Source organism: Dendrobates tinctorius, unplaced genomic scaffold, assembly GCF_039654945.1.
Source record: "Dendrobates tinctorius isolate UK_male_01 unplaced genomic scaffold, ASM3965494v1 ptg000046l, whole genome shotgun sequence".
NCBI classification, from domain to species: domain Eukaryota; kingdom Metazoa; phylum Chordata; class Amphibia; order Anura; family Dendrobatidae; genus Dendrobates; species Dendrobates tinctorius.
In genome coordinates, this window is record NW_027361714.1 from 11,724,430 (window position 1) to 11,746,598 (window position 22,169).

The following is a 22,169-nucleotide window of genomic DNA, read 5'->3' on the forward strand; positions in this document are numbered from 1 at the left end:
ATATTGATTAAATATTAGGTTTGTTACATATGTGAGTGGCACGGTGGTATTTTGGGGTTAGTCTCCTTCTCTGCATTCTAACTGGTATCTGTGTATTTATAATAAAATATTATGAATTTTTTATAAAATAAAATTTGACATTTTCCTTAAGACACTTTGGCTTTTTTTCTCTTGGTATGGATAGTTTTTGAGCTGGTGCTTTCTTCTCTTGGAGCTTTGCTGAGACCCAGCTGTCCGAGTGATGTATTGGGAATCTTGTGTTCTAATAAGTTCTGTGGGGGGTCTAGTCTCCAAAATTGGGTCATTTGTGGGGAGTTTCAACAGTTTAGGCACATTAGAGGCTCTCTGAGATGGACCAATCAGATCAGGAGAAGGACCTGAGCACGTGACTCCCTATCTCCAATGGGAGATAGTCTCGTGAGCATGCCCAGTAGCGGGACAAGAGGACTTAGCCTCTGGAGTGGCTTGCTGTAGGACAGCCTGCACTGCTCTTGCTGACACAGAGGTGGCAGCAGCAACCAGTCCTACAGAGCTGTTCTGAGCAGAGCATTTGGGATGCTGAGATTGCTGTGCAGGCTCCTGAGCGGTTGGTGGAGAATGGGAGACCACTCGATGAAAGGCTCTGGATTCCTGCTGTGCAGCTGCAGGAACCCGATGCCTAACACTCAAGACAAATTGGACAACAACGTTTGGGGTCCAATTTCTCCTGTTACCCTTGGGAAAATAAAAAAAATTGGGGACTAAATGATTATGTTTGTGGAAAAAAATATGATTTTTTAATTGTATGACTGTACATTATAAACTTCTGTGAAGCCCTTGGGGGGTTCAAAGTTCTCACCACACATCTAGATAAGTTCCTTGGGGGGGTCTAGTCTCCAAAATGATGTCATTTGTGGGGGGTTTCCACTGTTTTAGTACATCAGGGGCTTTCCAAACGCGACATGGTGTCCAATCTCAGTTCCAGCCAAAACAGTCAAATGGCGCTGCTTCCCTTCCGAGCTCTGCCATGCGCCCAAATAGTCATATACACCCACATATGGGGTTTCAGCGTACTCAGGACAAATTGCACAGTAACTTTTAGGGTCCTGTTACCTTTGGGAAAATAAAAATTGGGGGTGAAAAGATCATTTTTGGAGAAAAAATATGATTTAATTGTACGGCTATACGTTATAAACTTCCTTGTGGGTTCAAAGTTCTCACCACATATCTAGATAAGTTCCTTGGGAGGTCTAGTTTCCAAAATGGTTTTACTTGTGGGGGGTTTCCACTGTTTAGGTACATCAGGGGCTCTCCAAACATGACATGGCATCTGATCTGAATTCAAGCCAATTTTGCATTGAAAAAGTCAAACGGCGCTCCTTCCCTTCTGAGCTCTGCTGTGCACCGAAACAGTGGTTCCCACCACATTTCAGGTATCAGCGTACTCAGGAGAAACTGCACAATAACTTTTGTAGTCCAATTTCTCCTGTTACCCTTGGTAAAATAAAAAAATTGGACCTGAAGTAATTTTTTTGTGAAAAAAAGTTAAATGTTATTTTTTTTTAAACATTCAAAAAATTCCTGTGAAGCACCTGAAGGGTTAATAAACTTCTTGAATATGGTTTTGAGCACCTTGAGGGGTGCAGTTTTTAGAATGGTGTCACTTTTGGGTATTTTCTATCATATAGACCCCTCGAAGTGACTTCAAATATGATGTGGTCCGTAAAAATAAAATGGTGTTGCAAAAATGAGAAATCGCTGGTCAACTCTTAACCTTTATAACTTCCTAACCAAAAAAAAAAAATTTTGGTTCCAAAATTGTGCTGTTGTAAAGTAAACATATGTGAAATGTTATTTATTAAGTTTTTTGTGTGCCATATCTCTGTTATTTAAGGGCATAAAAATTCAAAGTTGGAAAATTGCGAAATTTTCAAAAGTTTCGCCAAATTTCCATTTTTTTCACAATGCACAGTTTTTTTTTCACAATTTTTTCACAGCTATTTGAATGAAATCTTACCACTAACATGAAGTACAATATGTCACGAGAAAACAATGTCAGAATCACCGGGATCCATGGAAGCGTTTCAGAGTTATTACCTCATAAAGGGACAGTGGTCAGAATTGTAAAAATTGGCCCGGTCATGAACGTGCAAACCACCCTTGGAGGTTAAACTTTCTTATTTTCATCTCCATAATAGAAGTTTCCATTTTAGAAAGATTTGCTTTGAGTCTGTCATTGGAAAAATTAAAATCTTTGAGCTCAGTGTGTGCTTCCAATGATTTTTGTAGAGTTTTAATAACTTCTCTTATTTTATTGAGTTCCATATCCTCATACTTTTTAATCAGTACAATTAAATTTTAAGGAGCTTTGGCTAAGAATATAGTACCATTCTTTTTCAAAATCTGCATTATAATAGGTAGTAGCAGTTTTATTTAGGGTATGTGCACACGCTGCGGATTCTGCTGCTGATCCGCAGCGGTTTTGGCTCTGCGGGTCCGCAGTAGATTCTGCTGCGTTGTACAGTACCTTTATTTCCTATGAGAAAAAAAAACGCAGTGCACATGCTGCGGATTTTTCCACGCGGTTTTGCTGTGGTTTACATGTCAATTCTTTGTGCGGTTTCCGCTGCGGTTTCACACCTTATCACTATGAGGTGTGAAACCGCAGGCAAATCCGCAGATACACCGCAGGACTTTTGTCCTGCGGATTTCTCTACAAAATCTGCACAGCCAAAAAACTACGTGTGCACTTACCCTTAGACGTAGGCCTCTTGGTATCATGTTTTTACATTCATATATCTTCAATGTAGTAAGATCCCACCATAAACGCATTTCTTTTGACATTTTAGATTCCAACTGTAGTATTAAATTTTTCAAGCTGTTGCATTCATTAGTATTAACTGATGTATCATCACAGAAGACAGAGGCTACTTTGCTCAGTCTGTCTGAACAGTCTTCTATATTACCAAAGCTCTTAAATCGAGATTCCACGGTAACTAGTGCATGGACTAATAGCAAGCAAAAGTTGAAAATATTACTTGGTGCGAGCACGACCAAATGCTTCAAGACAAATGAAAAAAATATGAGAAGTCAGCTCACCACTTTTAGTCCATCTAGATGTCCAGCTTGCTTCATAGTGCTCCGCTCGGACAAGGGTGAAGCAACCACAGCAGGATCCAATAATGAAGAATAACGTCCAGCGAAAAATCATAAGATAAAATTTAACTTTCAATGCAAACAATGGTTAAAGTTCCATTTAAATAATGTCCAGCACAATACACACACTGGCTCAATGCCGCTAATGATCAATGCGTTTTGACCTGTGAGTCTTAATCATGATCTAGTGCTTTAGCGGTTTGGCCATGAATTTATAGCTCCCTGTAAAGCTTTCATTCATGCTTAATTTGCATACAAACAGCTGTGCTCATTAAAGCTAACAAGGGTATGCATATGTGTTGTTACACAGAAAAAAAAAGTGGAAATGAAACAAATAAATGCAGTAAAAATAATAAAATACAAGCAGATTAAAATGCGTAATATTGCATGATTAAAACGTATCTAGCATTTAATCCATGTGGTATGCAAGTGTCTAAAGTGAACATCCAATAGGATTCCCTATTCATTAATTTTCTTTTATAATCCCCACATCTTTGCAGTTTTTCTATGTCATAAAACTTAAAAAAAAGTTGTATTGCCTTTGTTTTTTGTTGCAAAATATTTAGATGCTGCTGAAATGCCTGTAGTTGTAATACTAGCAGCATCAGAAAGGTGTCTCCTTATACGGTTTTTTAAGGGATATGTAGCGCATCCGGTATTGTATATTTCATTGAATGCACTTTATAATATACACCACGTAGGAAGAATTGCAATTCATAAAATGACGAATTGGATAAACAGATGAATTGTCAGGGGATTTAAATTCCCTTTTTCTAACTGCATGTTCACATGATATTCAGCGGTTTACTCCATATTTAACCCCTTCCTGACATCAGACGTACTATCCCGTCCATGGGACCAGGGACCCTTTGCCCAAGGACGGGATAGTACGTCTAGCGCGATCAGCGGTGCCCACGTGGTGAGCGCTGCTGATCGCGGCTGGGTGTCAGCTAATTATCACAGCTGACACCCTGCACAATGTGTCAGGGGCGGTCACGGACCTCCCCCGACACGTTAACCCCTTGCACACCGTGATCAAACATGATCGCGGTGTATCGGGGATTAAAGGGAATCATCGGCAGGGAGGGGGCTCCCTCCGTGCTTCCCTGAGCCCCCCACGGCAGTGCAATGCGCAGCGCTGCTGCGGGGGGCTCCTTCCTTGCAGGCCCCCGAATCCAAGATGGCGACGGGGACCTTCGGGGGCCTGTAGGGAGCCAGCTTCCTCAGTGCCTGCAAAGCGCAGGCATGAGGAAGTCTGCAGCAGTGCCTGTGACAGATCACTGATCTGTCACAGTGATCTGTGATGTGACAGATCAGCGATCTGTCACAGGACAGTGATGTCCCACCTGGGACTATATAATAAAGTTAAAAAAAGAAAGTGTTAAAATAATTTTTAAAAAATCACCAAATAAATTAAAAAAAATTCCCCCAATAAATCCATTTTTGGAAATAAAAAAAACAACAATAAAAGTACACATATTAGGTATTGCTGCATCCGTAACGACCTGCCCTATAAAACTGTCCCATTAGTTAACCCCTTTAGCGAACCCCTTAAAAAATAAAAATAAAAAACGAAGCAAAAAATGATTTATTTTCATACCGCCAAACAAAAAGTGCAATAACGCGCGATCAAAAAAACGCATATAAATATCCATGGTACCATTGAAAACATCATCTTGTCCCGCAAAAAACGAGCCGCCACACAGCATCATCAGCAAAAAAATAAAAAAGTTATAGCTCGCAGAATAAAGTGATGCAAAAATAATTATTTTTTATATAAAATAGTTTTCATTGCATAAAACCGACAAAACATAAAAAAACAACTTAAATGAGGTATCGCTGTAACCGTACTGACTCGAAGAATAAAACCACTTTATCAATTTAACCGCATGCAGAATGGTGTAAACGCACCCCCCAAAAGAAATTCATGAAACCCTGGTTTTTGTTCATTCTGCGTCCCAAAAATCGGAATAAAAAGCGATCAAAAAATGTCACTTCTCCAAAAATGGAACCAGTAAAAGCGACAAAATAAGACCTCACATGACTCGGTGGGTAAAAATGCGGAAAAATTATAGCGCTCAATATGTGGTGATGCAAAAACTATTTTTACAATAAAAAGCGTCTTTTAGCGTATGACAGCTGCCAAATATAAAAACCGCCATAAATAGTAAATAAAATCCCCCGTTATCACCCCCTTAGTTAGGGAAAAATAGTAAAATTAAAAGAAAATGTATTTATTTCCATGCTCCCATAAGGGCTAGGGCTAGGGTGAGGGTTAGGGCTAGGGTTAGGGCTAGGGTTAGGGCTGAGATTAGGGTTAGGGATGTGTTGGAGTTAGGGTTGGAGTTAGAATTGGGGTATTCCACTGTTTGGGCACATCAGGTGCTCTCCAAATGCAGCATGGCGTCTGATCTCAATTCCAGCCAAATCTGAGTTGAAAAAGTCAAATGGTGCTCCTTCCTTTCCAAGCTCTGCCATGTGCCCAAACATTGTTTTACCCCCATATGTAGGGTATCAGCCTACTCAGGACAAATTGCAAAACAACTTTTGGGGTCCAATTTCTCCTGTTACTGTTAGGAAAATAAAAAATTGAGGGCAAAAATATCATTTTTGTGGAAAAAAATGATTTTTTTATTTTCATGCCCGGGCGTTATAAACTTCTGTGAAGCACTTGGGGGTTCAAAGTGCTCACCACACATCTAGATAAGTTCCGTGGGGGGTCTAGTGTCCAAAATGGGGTCACTTGTGGGGAGTTTCAATAGTTTAGGTAGATCAGGGGCTCTCCAAACGCACATGACACCCGCAGACCATTCCATCAAAGTCTGCATTCCAAAACGTCACTACTTCCCTTCCGAGCCCCGACGTGTGCCCATACAGTAGTTTTCTCCCACATATGGGGTATCAGTGTACTCAGGACAAATTGGACAACAACTTTTGGGGTCCAATTTCTCCTGTTACCCTTGGGAAAATAAAAATATTGGGGACTAATTGATCATGTTTGTGGAAAAAATATGATTTTTTTATTTTCATGCCCGGGCATTATAAACTTCTGTGAAGCCCTTGGGTGTTCAAAGTGCTCACCACACATCAAGATAAGTTCCTTAGGGGGTCTAGTTTTCAAAATGGGGTCATTTGTGGGGGGTTTCCACTGTTTAGGTACATTAGGGGCTCTCCAAAAGCAACATGACACCCACAGACCATTCCATCAAAGTCTGCATTCCAAAACGTCACTACTTCCCTTCCGAGCCCCGACGTGTGCCCATACAGTAGTTTTCTCCCACATATGGGGTGTCAGTGTACTCAGGACAAATTGGACAACAACTTTTGGGGTTCAATTTCTCCTGTTACCCTTGGGAAAATAAAAAAATTGGGGACTAATTGATCATGTTTGTGGAAAAAATACGATTTTTTTATTTTCATGCCCGGGCGTTATAAACTTCTGTGAACCACTGGAGGGGTCAAAGTGCTTACCACACATCTAGATAAGTTCCTTGGGGGGTCTAGTTTCCAAAAAGGTTTCACTTGTGGGGGAGCTCCAATGTTTAGGCACACAGGGGCTCTCCATACGTGACACGGTGTCTGCTAACGATTGGAGCTAATTTTCCATTCAAAAAGTCAAATGGCGCTCCTTCCCTTCCGAGCCCTGCCGTGCACTCAAGCAGTGGTTTATGACCACATATGATGTTTTGGTGTACTCAGGAGGCTTTCCAAACGCGACATGGTGTCAGATCTCAATTTCAGCCAAAAACGTCAAATGGCGCTGCTTCCCTTCCGAGCTCTGCTATGCGCCCAAATAGTGGTTAACCCCACATGTTGGGTATCAGCGTACTCAGGACAAATTGCACAATAACTTTTAGGGTCCTGCTACCCTTGGAAAAATAAGAATTGAGGGTAAAAAGATCATTTTTGTGGAAAAAATATGATTTTTTAATTGTAAGGCTGTAGGTTATAAACTTCTATGAAGCCCTTGGGGGTTCAAAGTTCTCACCACTCATCTAGATAAGTTCCTTGGGGGGTCAAGTTTCCAAAATGGCATCATTTGTGGGGGGGTTTCCACTTTTTTGGTACATCAGGGGTTTTCCAATCGCGACATCTCAATTCCAGCCAAAAACGTCAAATGGCGCTGCTTCCCTTCCGAGCTCTGCCATGCGCTCAAATAGTGGTTTACCCCCACATGTGGGGTATCAGCGTACTAAGGACAAATTGCACAATAACTTTTAGGGTCCTGTTACCCTTGAGAAAATAAAAATTGGGGGTGAAAAGATCATTTTTGTGGAAAAAATATGATTTTTTAATTGTACCGCTGTACGTTATAAACTTCTGTGAAGCCCTTGTGGGTTCAAAGCTCTCACCATATATCTAGATAAGTTCCTTGGGGGGTCTAGTTCCCAAAATGGGGTCACTTGTGGGGGGTTTCCACTGTTTAGGTACATCAGGGGCTCTCCAAACGTGACATGGCGTCCAATCTGAATTCCAGCCAATTTTGCATTGAAAAAGTCAAATGACGCTCCTTCCCTTCTGAGCTCTGCCATGCGCCGAAACAGTGGTTCCCCCCACATATCAGGTATCAGCGTACTCAGGACAAATTGCACAATAACTTTTGCAGTCCAATTTCTCCTTTTACCCTTGGTAAAATAAAAAAAATCGAACCTGAAATATTTTTTTTGTGAAAAAAAGTTAGATCATTTTTTTTTAAATATTCAAAAAATTCCTGTGACGCACCTAAAGGGTTAATAAACTTCTCGAGTGTGGTTTGAGCACCTTAAGGGGTGCAGTTTTTAGAATGGTGTCACTTTTGGGTATTTTCTATCATATAGACCCCTCAAAGTGGCTTCAAATGTGATGTGGTCCATAAAAATAAAATGGTGTTGCAAAAATGAGTCAATTTTTAACCCTTATAACTTCCTAACAAAAAAAATTTTGGTTCCAAAATTGTGCTGATGTAAAATAAACATGTGGGAAATGTTACTTATCAAGTTTTTTTGTGTGCCGTATCTCTGTGATTTAAGGGCATAAAAATTCAAAGTTGGAAAATTGCGAAATTTTCAAAATTTTTGCCAAATTTCCATTTTTTTCACAAATAAACGCAAGTTATTTGAACGAAATTTTACCACTATCATGAAGTACAATATGTCACGAGAAAACATTGTCAGAATCACCGGGATCCATGGAAGCTTTTCAGAGTTATTACCTCATAAAGGGACAGTGGTCAGAATTGAATCACTAAAGTCATAAAGCTACCTGTGGATAAAATGCATGTAGGTTCATAAACAAAATAATTGTAATTAATTAACCCTAGAACGGCCGTTCAGGCATGCAGATATTAGAATAACAGGCTGAAAAAGCCCCTGACGAAGCCACTGCGGGTGGCGACACGCGTTGGGTATACACTGCACCTGGCTTTACTCCATATGGGTCTTTATATCTAACACTATTTTTCTCATGTCTTTGGACATTGGTGCTTTTTTCAGCCTGTTATTCTAATATCTGCATGCCTGAACGGCCATTCTAGGGTTAATTAATTACAATTATTTTGTTTATGAACCTACATGCACTTTATCCACAGGTAGCTTTATGACTTTAGTGATTCGATTTTCATTTTTGGTCACTACTTATATCCTTTATGTGTATGGTACCTGGATTATTTTGTTCTTCTATTGACATTTGTCTTGCATGATTTAGAAATGATATAAACACATGGATCTCTGTATCCCTAGTAGGCACAACCTATATTGTGAATTGTTATTTGGTATGCTGTCTATATGACTATTTGGCTGCTATTTGTATTAACTGTTTTTGGAGTATTACTACAGGTTGCTGGCTGTATTATGAGCCTATGGTTGTTACAGTTATGTCACATGGGTGACTTCTAAATGTTTTTAAATGTCTATGTTTGTTTTATTCATGTCCAATAAAATTTGCTTCCAAACGTTATCGCCTGGCTTGTGGTGATCCCCCTTTTATGGCCTATCTTTTTCTGTGTTTTTTATAGCCTTTGCATATAGGCCTGGGTTGGATCCTGCCTTTTCTATTCAACTGTGGTGCCCCCATCTCTGGTTTCCTAAATGCAGCAGACAGACCCGATGACCTAGAGGCATGGGGACAACTTAAGAGAAATCGAGCAAGACATCAAAGATTTTTGGTGTGGACAAGCAGCGCATAGGAGACTGAGTAGCGTGTTCCATCCTTACAGCGGTGGCACTGCAAAGGACAGTTCCCATTGTCTACCGTCACTAAAAGCGGTACTACCATTTCCAAAGGCTCCGATTGGCCAGTAACCACCTGAGAGCGAGGTGCCATTTCATCCTTGATTGTGAATACAGAGCACGTGCGTAAAAGAAAGAGCAAGTTCATGCCACGTGTTTAGCATGGATAACCAATAATTAGAAGGCACAGAGGAATGACAGAGGACGTTGGTACGGTCAGCAAGGTACTCCCTCAGCATTTTCAAAAACTTGCACTCCATGTGAGAGTCGTGCTCCTCAGGTACAGGGCAATGGGAGGGTCTGAGAAAACTCTCCCCGAACTGTGCCAGTGTTCCTCTGCCTCTGCTGGATTGGAGTTGTTTGTCTATCACCTGCCCTCCTTGCTTGGCCAATGAACTGTGACCTCTGCTGCGAACGTTTTCATATGGGAATATTTTTAATAATTCCGCAAGATGGTTCCTCTGGTCCTCCAACACTTTTGTACACCTGTCTGCCTCTGGAATGAGATATATAGTTCACCTTGTAGGGTGGATTTGGAAGTGTCCACCACTCGATATTGCCCGTCACCCAAAATTTAGAGAATGTGAGGGTGACGTGAAAGGCAGCGTAACATAAAATCAGCCATGCGTGTAATAATGCTAACAGTCATTACTTCTGTGTCCTCACCAAGAAGATGACTGATCATGCTCTCCTCCTCGTCCTCAGGCCTCCATGACTTTCGAACAACCTCAGTAATAGCATTGTAAAAACATAATACATTTTTGTAAATACACCCCTGTTGTTTTTATCTCCCCCACCTCACTGTAGATTGTAAGTTGTCCTGATCATTTTTGTTTTTTGGGGTTTAGCTATTGTTATCGTTGTTACTTAGTGTAGATTGTAAGCTGTCACGAGCAGGGTCATTTTATTATTGTTTAAATATTGAATTATTGTTATCGTTGTTACTTAGCACTGTTTTGTTTGAAAATGTTTACCCTGCTGTTATGTTCGGGTCCGCAATCATTTTTTACAGCTGAGGCCATATTTTCAGTGAAATAAAGGAGTTATAACCTCAATTGGGTCTGTTTATTGCATCTACTACTGTATTTCAATTTATTTATTTCCTAAATTATTTCAATGGGGTTGTACACGCGCTCTGGCTTTATATTGAATATTTTTGGTGAGCAGTCTATACTAAAATGTAGAGCACATCCAGAGAGATCACTAGGTGTGCACTACACATGTATATTCTGCACAGAACGGACTGCGCAGAACGCACTGTTTAAGAGGGCCTTATTTTGTAAAGTTAAGCTCTAAAGGCCTCCAAATGACTTTTTTTGCTAAGTAAGTCTGTCTTCCTGGCTTATCTCTTTGTTTACAGAAGGGTTCTTATCTTCTCTGATCTTATCAGTACACATATGCTAGCACAATTAGGGTACCATTACACTTAGCGATGCACCAGCGATCCAGTCAATGACATGGATCGCTGGTGCATCGCTAAGTAGTCGCTAGTGAGCTGCCACAGAGGCAGATCTCACCAGCGACATAGCAGGGGTCGGGGGTCACTACTTACCTGTCAAACGCGGCGATCCTGATGTCCTCCCGCCCGCGTCCACGCATCGCTCGTTGGCGCCACAGGAAGCCCAGCAGGAAGCGCCCGGCGAGAAATGGTCCAGGACGTTCTCGCGCAACCAGCGATGAGCAGCGGGGGAGCAGGTCGGAGGTAAGTATCAAATGTAGTGATATCGCTAGCAATATCGCTGCTGCGTCACAAAATCGGTGACGTTACAGCGATATTGCTAGCGATATCGCTATGTGTAACGGGGGCTTTAGCCATTTGACCTTTCAGTTTCTTTGGACAGCAGCTCTGTACACATCTCTGTTCCAGGCTGTATCTTGGCTTTTTACAGGTATCTAGCTTGTTATGCTTTTCTTATTCAATTCTGTTGGTAGATTGTATATTGTAAAGGAATACTTTTATTTTATGTTTTTACATGTACTTAGTGCTATTACTGTGTGATTCTGTAAGCTATAGGTCACTGCATACTGTCTGCAAAGCTAACAAACTTTTTTCAGCTAAGAGCTGTTTTTTTTTCCTTGGCTCCTTCTTTGTTGAAGCAGGGGGTTACTTACATTTGAAAGAGTCAATGTTTTTACAAGTGGTGTAGTATTCTCACTGCTCTGACTGAATGATTAGCATGTTAGATGGCTGGACGTTGAGCACTGGTATGTTTTGATGTAGTATAGAAGCTCTTATTGTTTTTGAAGCTGGTTGTTTTTTTCTCTGATTTTATTATAATTGGAAATCACTGGTTAAGCCCCCGTTACACACTGCGATATCGCTAGCAATATCACTGTAAAGTCACCGATTTTGTGACGTAGCAGCGATATTGCTAGCGATATCGCTACATGTGATACTCACCTCTGACCGGCCCCCCCGCTGGTTATCGCTGGTCGCGCGGGAAGGTCCTGGACTCGTGGACGCGGGCGGGAGGACGTCAGGATAGCCGCATCTGACAGGTAAGTAGCGACCCCTGACCCCTGCGATGTCGCTGTGAGATCTGCCTGTGTGGCTGCTCACTAGTGACCACTTAGCGATGAACCAGCGATCCATATCGTTGTCGGAATCGCTGGTGCATCGCTATGTGTAACGGTACCCTTAGGCCGTATAATGAGGAAAGAAAGGTCACACCCAGAATGGAAGGAGCAGCAGGCCTTGTACAGAGCATCCAGCAACATGCTCAGGAAAGTGAAGCCATGACCTCCACAAGCACTTCTACCCCCATGGCCTCTACCAGCGGTGCTTCAAGAATAAAAAGAAAAAGGTGCAGCTATTGCCCTTATTCTTGTGATAATAAAACAAGTATTACATGTTCTGGATGCAAAAAATTCTTATGCAAAGCCCATGTTTATTGCTCTTCATGCAAGAATACATAAAATAATATTGCCATGTAAATATGTTCAAATTGAAGTGTTTATTATCTTTAATTTTTTTTCACAAAATGTTTGATTTGCTTGTTTTGGTTTGTTTTTTTTACCACATATGTGTAGTTTGCTATTTTTCGTTTTGCTTACTACTAAGTTTTTTCTGAATAAAAAAAAAATAAAGATTTCAATTTCATTTTTCTTTTTTTTTATTTCAAACATGTACCCATACAGTCTAGTAAGCAAAAGATATAAAAATAATTGAGTTAGAGTATCTAAAATCAAGATTTAATAAACCGGGTCATAGTGACTCGGGAGCAATACCGGTGTATAGTACATGGGAACAGAACAGCAGAGTTAAACTGAAAATACAGTGCGTACTCGTGTATAAGCCGACCCGTGTATAAGCCGACTGCCCTAATTTTGCCACAAAAAACTGGGAAGACTTATTGACTTGCGTATAAGCCTAGGGTGGAAAATGCAGCAGCTACTGGTAAATTTCAAAAATAAAAATAGATACCAATAAAAGTAAAGTTAATTGAGACATCAGTAGGTTAAATGTTTTTGAATATCCATATTGAATCAGGAGCCCCATATAATGCTCCATAAAGTTCATGATGGGCCCCATAAGTTGCTCCATACAAAATACACCCCATATAATGCAGCACAAAGGTTAATAATGCCCCCAGAAGATGCTCCATAGAATAGTATGCTCCATAAAGGTTATGGCCCCATAAGATGCTTTATAGATAATGCCCCATAAGATGCTCCAAAGATTATGCCCCAATAAGATGCTCCATAGATTATGCCCCCATAAAATGCTCCATAGATTATGCTCTCAAATGCTGCTCCATATAATATGCCCCCATATGCTGCCCCATAGAATATGCTCCCGTATGCTGCCCATAGAATATGCCCCATATGCTGCCCCATAGAATATGCCCCCATATGCTGCTCCATAGAATATGCCCCCATATGCTGTCCCCATAATATGTTCCATATATTATGCCCCCATATGCTGCAAAAAAAATTGCCATACTCACCTCTCCTGCTCAGGACCCAACATCTGAGATATCCACCTGTCCGGGATCCATCGCTGCTCACCGCTGTCTGCGTGTTCTTTGTCAGTGACTGTTCAGCCAGCAGACTAACCACGTTACCACGCCCCCTGCTGGCTAAACGTCACGGAAACAGGAAGCAGCAGACAGCGATGAGCAGCGATTGACCGGGTACAGGTGAATATCGCTATACTTACCCCCTCCTGGCATGGTCTCTGCAGCCCCGCTTCTCCACTGTCTCCCTTCCTGCCTTGAGCAGTCATGTGATACCGCTCATTACACTCATGAATATGTGCATATTTATGAGTTTAATGAGCGGTACCATGTGACCGCTGAAGGCAGGAAGGGAGACCATGGAGAAGCGGGAGGGCTGCAGAGACCGTGCCAGGGGGAGTAAGTATGATCTCTGACACCCTCGCTCCCCCTCCCCCGCCAACCACCAGGTATATGACTCGTATATAAGCCGAGAGGGGGACTTTCAGCCCAAAAAAATGGGCTGAAAATCTCGTCTTATTCACAAGTATATACGGTATGTTTGTGCTATATAAAGAACTATAAATATTATTATTAGAGCACAGAGAAGGCAGGATGGAGACCTTAATCATGGCGTCCATATGTTGGTCAATATGTCTGACATCCATGTCCACACCTGAGATCTTATGTGTGAAGTCAGAACTGAATACCAACAACCTTGTTGATGCTGGTAGACTAGTCACCAACTGCTCTCTTCTGCTCACAAATCTTTTTCAACATCTACAGTGTAGAGTTCCAATGCCTGGGGACGTCACACACCAGTCGGTGAGCCAGAAGTTGCAAGTGTTGCTGAAACACGGCAAGGGCAGATGAAGCTGTCGCTAACTTTCCAAAATCGGTACACAGAGCGTTGTACTTTTCCTACCAAATCTGGCAGCTCCATGTCACTTTTCAGAAAACATTGAACAATGAGGTTATGTTCATGAGACATGCATGGCACGTGTGTGAGCTCACCTCACCACTGAGCAGCCACCAGGTTCCAGTCATTGTCACACACAACCATGCCTGGCTGTTGGTTCAGCGGTATCAGACACAGATTTGCTTGCTCTTTCAGAGCTGTCCACAACTCTTCATCATTGAGCTGTTTGTCACCTAAGCATATTAGCTTCACCGCAGCCTGTTGAAGCTTTGATGAGGCAGTGCTGCAATGCTTCAAGCTTGTGACTGATGTGCACTTTGGGAGATAGAGGCTGAAGAGGAAGCAAAGGAGGAGGAGGTGCAGGAGCAGTAGACTGTGGGGGCAACCCAGATTGACGTAGGGTCCGCAATTCTCTGGATTGGGAGAACATGCACCATACCAAGGTCGGAGTGGGTCCCCGCTTCCACTATGTGAACCCAGTGTGCCCTCAGTGAGATGTACCGTCCCTGACCACAAGCACTTGTCCACGTGTTTATGGTTAGGTGGACTTAACAAGTAATGGCATTGTGGAGGGCACAGGTAATGTTGTGGGACACATGCCTGTGTAATGTGTAGATAGCACACCGGGACAAATAGTCCCGCATGTTTGTGGCCTTGGGTTGATCCTCCACTCTGCCCAGTCTTTAAAGCTACACATCCAAGCCCTTGCCTCCTCCTGCCCACTACAACCGCTAAATATTTCCTGGATCTGTACATTCCAAGAAACTTCAAAAATGTTTGTGCACATCCTCATGATCTCCCGCCTCGACTATTGCAACCTTCTACTCTCTGACTTCCCCTCTAGCACTTTTGCAACACTCAAATCTATCCTAAACTCTGCTGCCAGAGTAATCCAACTGTCCCTCCATTATTCCCCAGCCTCTCCTCTCTGCCAGGCCCTTCACTGCCTTCCTATTGCCCTTAGGCTACAGTTCAAAAACTAACTGACATACAAAGCCTTGCACAACCTGTCTCCTCTATACATCTGTGACATGGTCTCCCAATGTCCAACTGGGTCATGACTTCTTCTACACTAACCCAGTGTGCCGTCAGCGAGATGTACCGTCCCTGCCCACAAGGACTTTTCCACGTGTCAGTGGTTAAGTGCACTTTCGATGTAACAGCATAGTTGAGGGCCCGGGTAATGTTGTGGAACACGTGCTTGCTTGCATAATGTCATGACGGCAGATCGGGAGAAAGAGTTGCGGGTGTGGACTGAGTACCAAGTTACGGTCACCGCCATCAGGTTGTGGAAAGCTTCTGTCTCCCATGAACCTAACATGCAACATTTCAAGTGCAAGCAGATGAGAAATGTGTATTTAGTACTGTGGCATTAGCTGAGTATTTCCGCTTGCGTTCCAAGGACTGGGTTATGGACAACTGAACGCTGCGTTGAGACAGGACGTGGATGTGCTTGTTATTGGTGCTAGTTGAATTTGTGTGCAACTACAGATGCAGGGCAGGAGGCATATTTGCATGTACCATGGACAGAGGATTGGCTTGCACATACAACAGCGGAAGAAACGGTCGTATCACGCGCAGACACTGTTCATGGAGCCTGGTGTTCAACCAACAAAGTCGGGTGCTTTGCTGCCATGTGCCTGATCATGCTGGTGGTGATAAGGCTGGTAGTTTTCCTACCCCTGCTGATGAGGGCATGGCCGGTGGTGCAAATGGCCTTTTTGGGGTTATCGGCAGAATCTTTAAAAACCAACAAGACTGTTAGGGGGACATTCATTGTCTCCCTCTCCCACACCACCTCCTCACCTTGACACCTGTTTTTCGGTGTTCCCCAAAGCTCAGTTCTATCACCCCTTCTCTTCTCCATCTACACCTTCAGCCTGGGACAGCTGATGTAATGGCATGGTTTGCAATCTCATCACTACACCGATGATATGTACATCTACCTATCTGTACCTGACATCACCTCCTTACTAACCAAAATCACACGTCTTCCCTCCTAATCATCCTGTAGGCGGCGCCTGATTATTGCTTTTGCTTCCTTGCTAGGTCTTCTTGGTGCCTGCATGGCACCTGTTCTCAGGTCCACTACCTTGTACTCTGGCGTGCTTCCCAGCACGCGCTCTGCTCTGTCTTGTACTCAGCTGTGCTTCCCAGCACATGCTCTGCTCTGTCTTGTACCCAGATGTGCTTCCCAGCACGCATCCTGCACCATCCTGCAACCTGCGTGCCCCCATATACACACTCTATGCACTTCTGTACCCGCGTGCCCCGAGTACACGCTTTACATATTCGTGAACCCTGCATGCCCCTGTCTTCACCCTGCTTGACACCGTTTCTCGTGCCCCCTTCGAGCCAGCCACCTGGTTCCAGCAGTCGTGGTACTTTATTTCCCTGGGCCTGCCTCTGACACTCTCTGTATAGGGGGTGGTCCTCACTAGGTCAGCTCGCCCGTGGTGGGTTGGTATCAAGGCCCAGAGGGTCCACTCCAGGAGTCATCACATGAGCAAGGGTGGGTGGTTTTGCTGGGCTTAAAATACTTTGGGTTTTTGGTTTGGTTGAGGTGTACCCCACAGGGGAACATGTTTGCCAGCCAACACAGTGTATGGGCATTACAAGACTAGGAGACCGGCTCCTTTTTAATGGGACATTTTTTGTTAAGAGGCCCTCCTCCATGTTTTTTCCAAGGGGGATTGGGGTTATTGGGGTGCGTATGACTTGGCAACAGGGCAGGCCTTGCAGTAAATGCAACATTTTTTAGGGAAGCCCTCCTTGACATCTCCTGAAAGGGATATTGGGGTGCATCGTAATTCTTGGCAGCCTATCCACTCACTGCATAGGCTATAACAGTTTAGGAAACCCACTGTTTAATAATGGCGCATTAAGCAGACTAATGCTGCCTGATGCCCCTGCAAAAACAGCAAAAACTGGTTCTGTGACTTTAACAGTCCCTCCTTCAGAAATTAAACAAGATGTGTCTCCTTATGTGTCACACAACACATGGCCAGCTAGGGTTGTTAAAGGTTACAATGACATTACACAGTGAATGTATTAGTATTGGTTGGAAAGCAATGTTAAAGTTGAAAAACGCTTCAAAAACGCTGTATCAGAATATAACCCAAGTGGGGGAGGAACATTTTGGCCTGGGGTTAATTATTTTGCCTTATATACAAGTCATTAACTTGGAAAGGATGTTCCTTAACATATTTCCAAGCAAAATCCGTTTTGGTTTCGTTTTGTTATGTTTTTTGGTGCACCCGTAAAAATAGCATGAAACTCTGAAAAAATTATTTAAAGCTGTGAACTAGAAGTCAGGAATGCTTCCAGGGGCGATCCCCATGATGTCCCTGTGTCATTTGAGCAGTGATTCCATCATTTTCAGATGTTTTTAGAGCCTAGATGGACCTCCGGGGGGGGATCGTGGTAAAAAATGCTCAGGTCTCCCATAGACTTACATTGGGCTCGTTGTTCTGTCCGAGTACCCGAGTATTCCAATTTGCTCAACCCAAGCAATGAGTACCCGAGCATTTTAGTGCTCGCCCATCACTAAATATGACCATTATTGCTAGATACCAAAAAACACTGTGCAAGGACCACTGCGATCACCTTACATCTTCCCCTAATTTATGACTGAAATATATCCAGCTGTTATTCAAAGGTGAAACTAGGTTTTCCAGTAACCGGGGCAAACATTCAGTTTGGCACCTCCTTTGATACACAGCTTCAGGGTATGTTTCCACTATGCGCATTCCTTGCACTTTGGACGGAGCATAAACTCTGCTCCGCCCAAAGCCCTGCCCCCTTCTGTACACGTGGTGATTCCGGATGTGCTCATTGAACACATCCGGAATTGCAGCATCGTATACATAGAGTAGGCTATTTGCCTTGCAGAAACTGAGCGTCTAAGCAAGGTAAACAGACATGCTGCAGTCAAAAAAGACCCGTCACAAGTCTGGAAATGCAGGGCCACCTAATGCGTGTTCGCACGCATAGTGGAGACAGGATTTCATAAAATCCCCTCCACTATGCTGTAACATCTGGACGCTGCGGATTGAACTCTGCGGCTGTACTCAGTGTTCAACCCGCAGCTAATCCGGATGTAATCCGGCAAGTAGAAACATACCCTAAATGGTTTGAGTAGCTGTCATGTGATTTCTCATATGCGATTTTCATATGTATAGTCATGTGCCAACAAGCTGCTCTTCCTAATTCTCTCATTCATCAGTGAGAAACTACATCCAATGCTTCATTGAGAGAAGCAAGAAAAAAGATAGCACAACAACTATGAAACTCACATATGAGTGGTCATGTGATGACCACTGGAATCAACAGAGCAAAAATTCTGACTGTAGGTGCATTACTCACTGTTAATATTAGGAATGTGACATTGCTTAATTTTATAATTAATGTTCCTAACATAACTATAAATGTAGCAATTATTATTGTAACAATAGATTTTTGGATTTGTGGCAGCTCTGGGTCCACTAAGTTAAAACTTTTTTGCTTTCAGGCTAGCTGGGGTTAAATGTCAGTTTTTCCCACTGGCAAGCTGGTGTAATTGCATTGCTGCTTTGCTGCTGGGTCAGCTGATGTATCACCTGTCGATGTTAAAGCAATCTGCAGTGACCAAGCTGGAGTAAGTAGCTTTCTGGGTGCAGTGGTGCTTCTGCGAGTTTGCTTATCTGGAGCCTTTATCCTGCTGTGTTGCACTTTGCAGCAGAGAGAGCTAAGTGTTGTTTTTTTGTGACATTGCCCCATTGGTGTCTGTCACTTCCCCCTGTGTTTATTGCCTGCAGAGGTGAGGCTAGTGCTCCTTGCCGGCCAGTGCACTAGCCAGGGCAGTTATAGGTGACAACTAGGGACGAGGTATCCTGATGGCGGCAGGGGGAAAGACGAACATAGGGCATTAGGGGAGTGCAGCGACAGGCTCAGGTTTGAGCTCAGATGGTGACCATTCCTCATTCCCAATTGGTAGTTCCTTCCTCCCCCTTATTCCATTCCCATTGTATGAGAGTTGTGCCGTCCATTGACTGACCCCCTGTTGGGTCGTGTCACACCGTGGTAGTCACTCTGTGCCATTAACTCTGACTGTCACATTTTTTCCGGTGAGCCATGACTCAATTACAGACCTTTGCCCAACTGATCCAGATGCTCACTGATAAGCTTAACCCCTTTCCTACATTGGACGTACTATTCCGTCCATGTGACCTGGGACCTAAGTCCCAAGGATGGAATAGTACATCTAATGCGATCAGCGGCACTCACGTAGTGAGTGCCGCTGATCGCGGCCGGGTGTCAGCTGATTATCACAGCTGACACCCGGCACAATGTGTCAAGGGCGGTCACGGACCACCCCCGACACGTTAACCCCTGGCACACCGCGATCAAACATGATCGCGGTGTACTGGGATTAAAGGAAGCATCGGCAGGGAGGGGGCTCCCTCCGTGCTTCCCTGCGACCCCCACAGCAGCGCGATGTGCAGCGCCGCTGTGGGGGTCGCTTTCCCTGCAGGTCCCCGGATCCAATATGGCGACGGGGACCTTCGGGGCCTGCAGGGAGCTGGCTTCCTCACTGCCCGCAGAGCGCAGGCATGAGGAAGCCTGCAGCAGTGCCTGTGACAGATCGCTGATCTGTCACAGCGATCTGTGATGTGACAGATCAGCGATCTGTCACAGGACAGTGATGTCCCCCATGGGACATTATAATAAAGTAAAAAAAAAAGTGTATCTGAATTCCAGCCAATTTTGCAGTGAAAAAGTCAAACGGCGCTCCTTCCCTTCCGAGCTCTGCCATGCGCCCAAACAGTGGTTCCCCCCACATATCAGGTATCAGCGTACTCAGGACAAATTGCACAATAATGTTTGCAGTCCAACTTCTCCTGTTACCCTTGGTAAAATAAAAAAATTGAACCTGAAGTAATTTTTTTTGTGAAAAAAAGTTAAATGTTCATTTTTTTTACACATTCAAAAAATTCCTGTGAAGCACCTGAAGGGTTAATAAACTTCTTGAATGTGGCTTTTGGGTATTTTCTATCATATAGACCCCTCAAAGTGGCTTCAAATGTGATGTGGTCCCTAAAAATAAAATGGTGTTGTAAAAATGAGAAATCGCTGGTCAACTTTTAACCCTTATAACTTCCTAACAAAAAAAATTTTGGTTCCCAAATTGTGCAGATGTAAAGTAAACAGGTGGGAAATGTTATCTATTAAGTTTTTTGAGTGCCATATCTCTGTGATTTAAGATCATAAAAATTCAAAGTTGGAAAACTGCAAAGTTTTCGCCAAATTTCCATTTTTTTCACAAATAAACGCAAGTTTTATGAATTAAATTTTACCACTAACATGAAGTACAATATGTCCCGAGAAAACAATGTCAGAATCACCAGGATTCATGGAAGCGTTCCAGAGTTATTACCTCATAAAGGGACAGTGGTCAGAATTGTAAAAATTGGCCCGGGAGTTAACGTGCAAACCACCCTTGGAAGTGAAGGGGTTAAAGAGCTGCGGGGTCAAGTTATGCAGTAGCTTCAGCAGTTGATGGGTTTCTGGGCCTCGGCTCAGTTGCAGGCTTTACCGGAACACAAAATCTTTCTCCCTGACTGGTTTTCTGGAGGGAGAGATAAGTTTTTGGTGTTTAAGGCAGCCTGCAAGTTGTACTTCAGGCTCCACTCTCGTTCATCAGGGAGTGAGGAGCAACGGGTGGGAATCATAGTTTCCCTTCTTAAGGATGATCCCAAATCCTGGCCCTTCTCCATGCTGACCGATTCACCATCTTTGCAGTCTGTGGATGAGTTTTTCGTGGCATTGGCGCTGGTGTATGGGGATCCTGATGGCAGAATCCTGACTCTGTAAAATCAAGCAGGGGGGCCGGCCTGCTGAGGAGTACTGCCCAGAGTTCAGGAGGTGGCCCACTGACACACAGTGGAATGACCCTGCCTTTTGGAGCCATTTTTGTCAGGTTGCAGGAAGGATGCTCTGGTGCAGTATGCTGCTCCCATGTCATTGGAGGCTGCCATGTCTGTTAAGAACTGTTAAGAACTGGTCACCGAGGAGGATGGCAGGAATAGGCTAGACCACCAGGAAACCAGAAAGGTTGGTAACTTAGCGGATTGCAGAGCACTAATCCTAACAACACAACTAGCAGTAGCCGTGGGGCGTACCTACGATGCCCTAGGCGCTTCGGCACAGCCGGAGAGCTAGCTAAGCCTAGAGCAAGAAGGGTGAAATCTAAACTGCCTCAGAGTAGACCCTCAAAGGAATAGATAGCTCCCAAACATATATTGTCGGTGAGACAAGATGAGACACAAACCCAGGCAGAAAATAAACTGAGCAAAAGATGGGGCCCAAACAGACTAGATAGGAAAGGAAAGGCACTGTCTGCAATCGCACAAAAACCCTAAAAATCCAACACGTCTGATGTACAAAAAAACACTGAGGTCTCACGACCTCTCCCCCACTATATCAGCATTCTGGTATGAACTGGCAGCAAAGCAAAAGAGACTAATATAACAGGGGACTGAACAAGCTGAAACAAGCTGTAACATATGGAGAGGGGTCCAGCACAGCCCCAGCAGGGAGCAAGCTGAAACCTCACAACAAAGCAGAAAGAAGCAAAACCAGATCAGATGCAAAGGATTAGTAAAAGAACAACTTAACTGAAAAATGCAGGATCAAGCAGGAGACAGCAGACCTCAGAATGCACAGATGCACAGGAAGAAAACTAATCACCAGCAGGGATTGAAGGAAGCCTGCTTACTTAAATACTCCAATCAGTAACCCCTGATTTCCAATCCTCGTCGTCAGGTGGCAGACTTTGGCCAGTTCCACTACCGATAGTAACCACCAGAGGGAGCCCCAACTCGGAAATCAAATCGAAATAGTTCACAACACATGTCCCTTGCTATCTGGGTGGATAGACACCTCAGGGAGGGGCATACACCAAATCTGCCACCTGTTGTCCTTGCTGTGGAGGAG

General features: G+C 43.5%; 1 long non-coding RNA gene across 1 annotated transcript; it reads right to left on the minus strand.

Annotated features, from left to right (window-relative positions):
* Positions 1–748: 748 nt before the first annotated feature.
* On the minus strand, positions 749–3,293 carry LOC141089598 (uncharacterized). Its single transcript, XR_012232335.1, has 2 exons — positions 3,079–3,293; positions 749–1,092 (listed from the first exon to the last, which is right to left on the minus strand). It is a non-coding gene; the product is annotated as an uncharacterized lncRNA (long non-coding RNA).
* Positions 3,294–22,169: the final 18,876 nt, after the last annotated feature.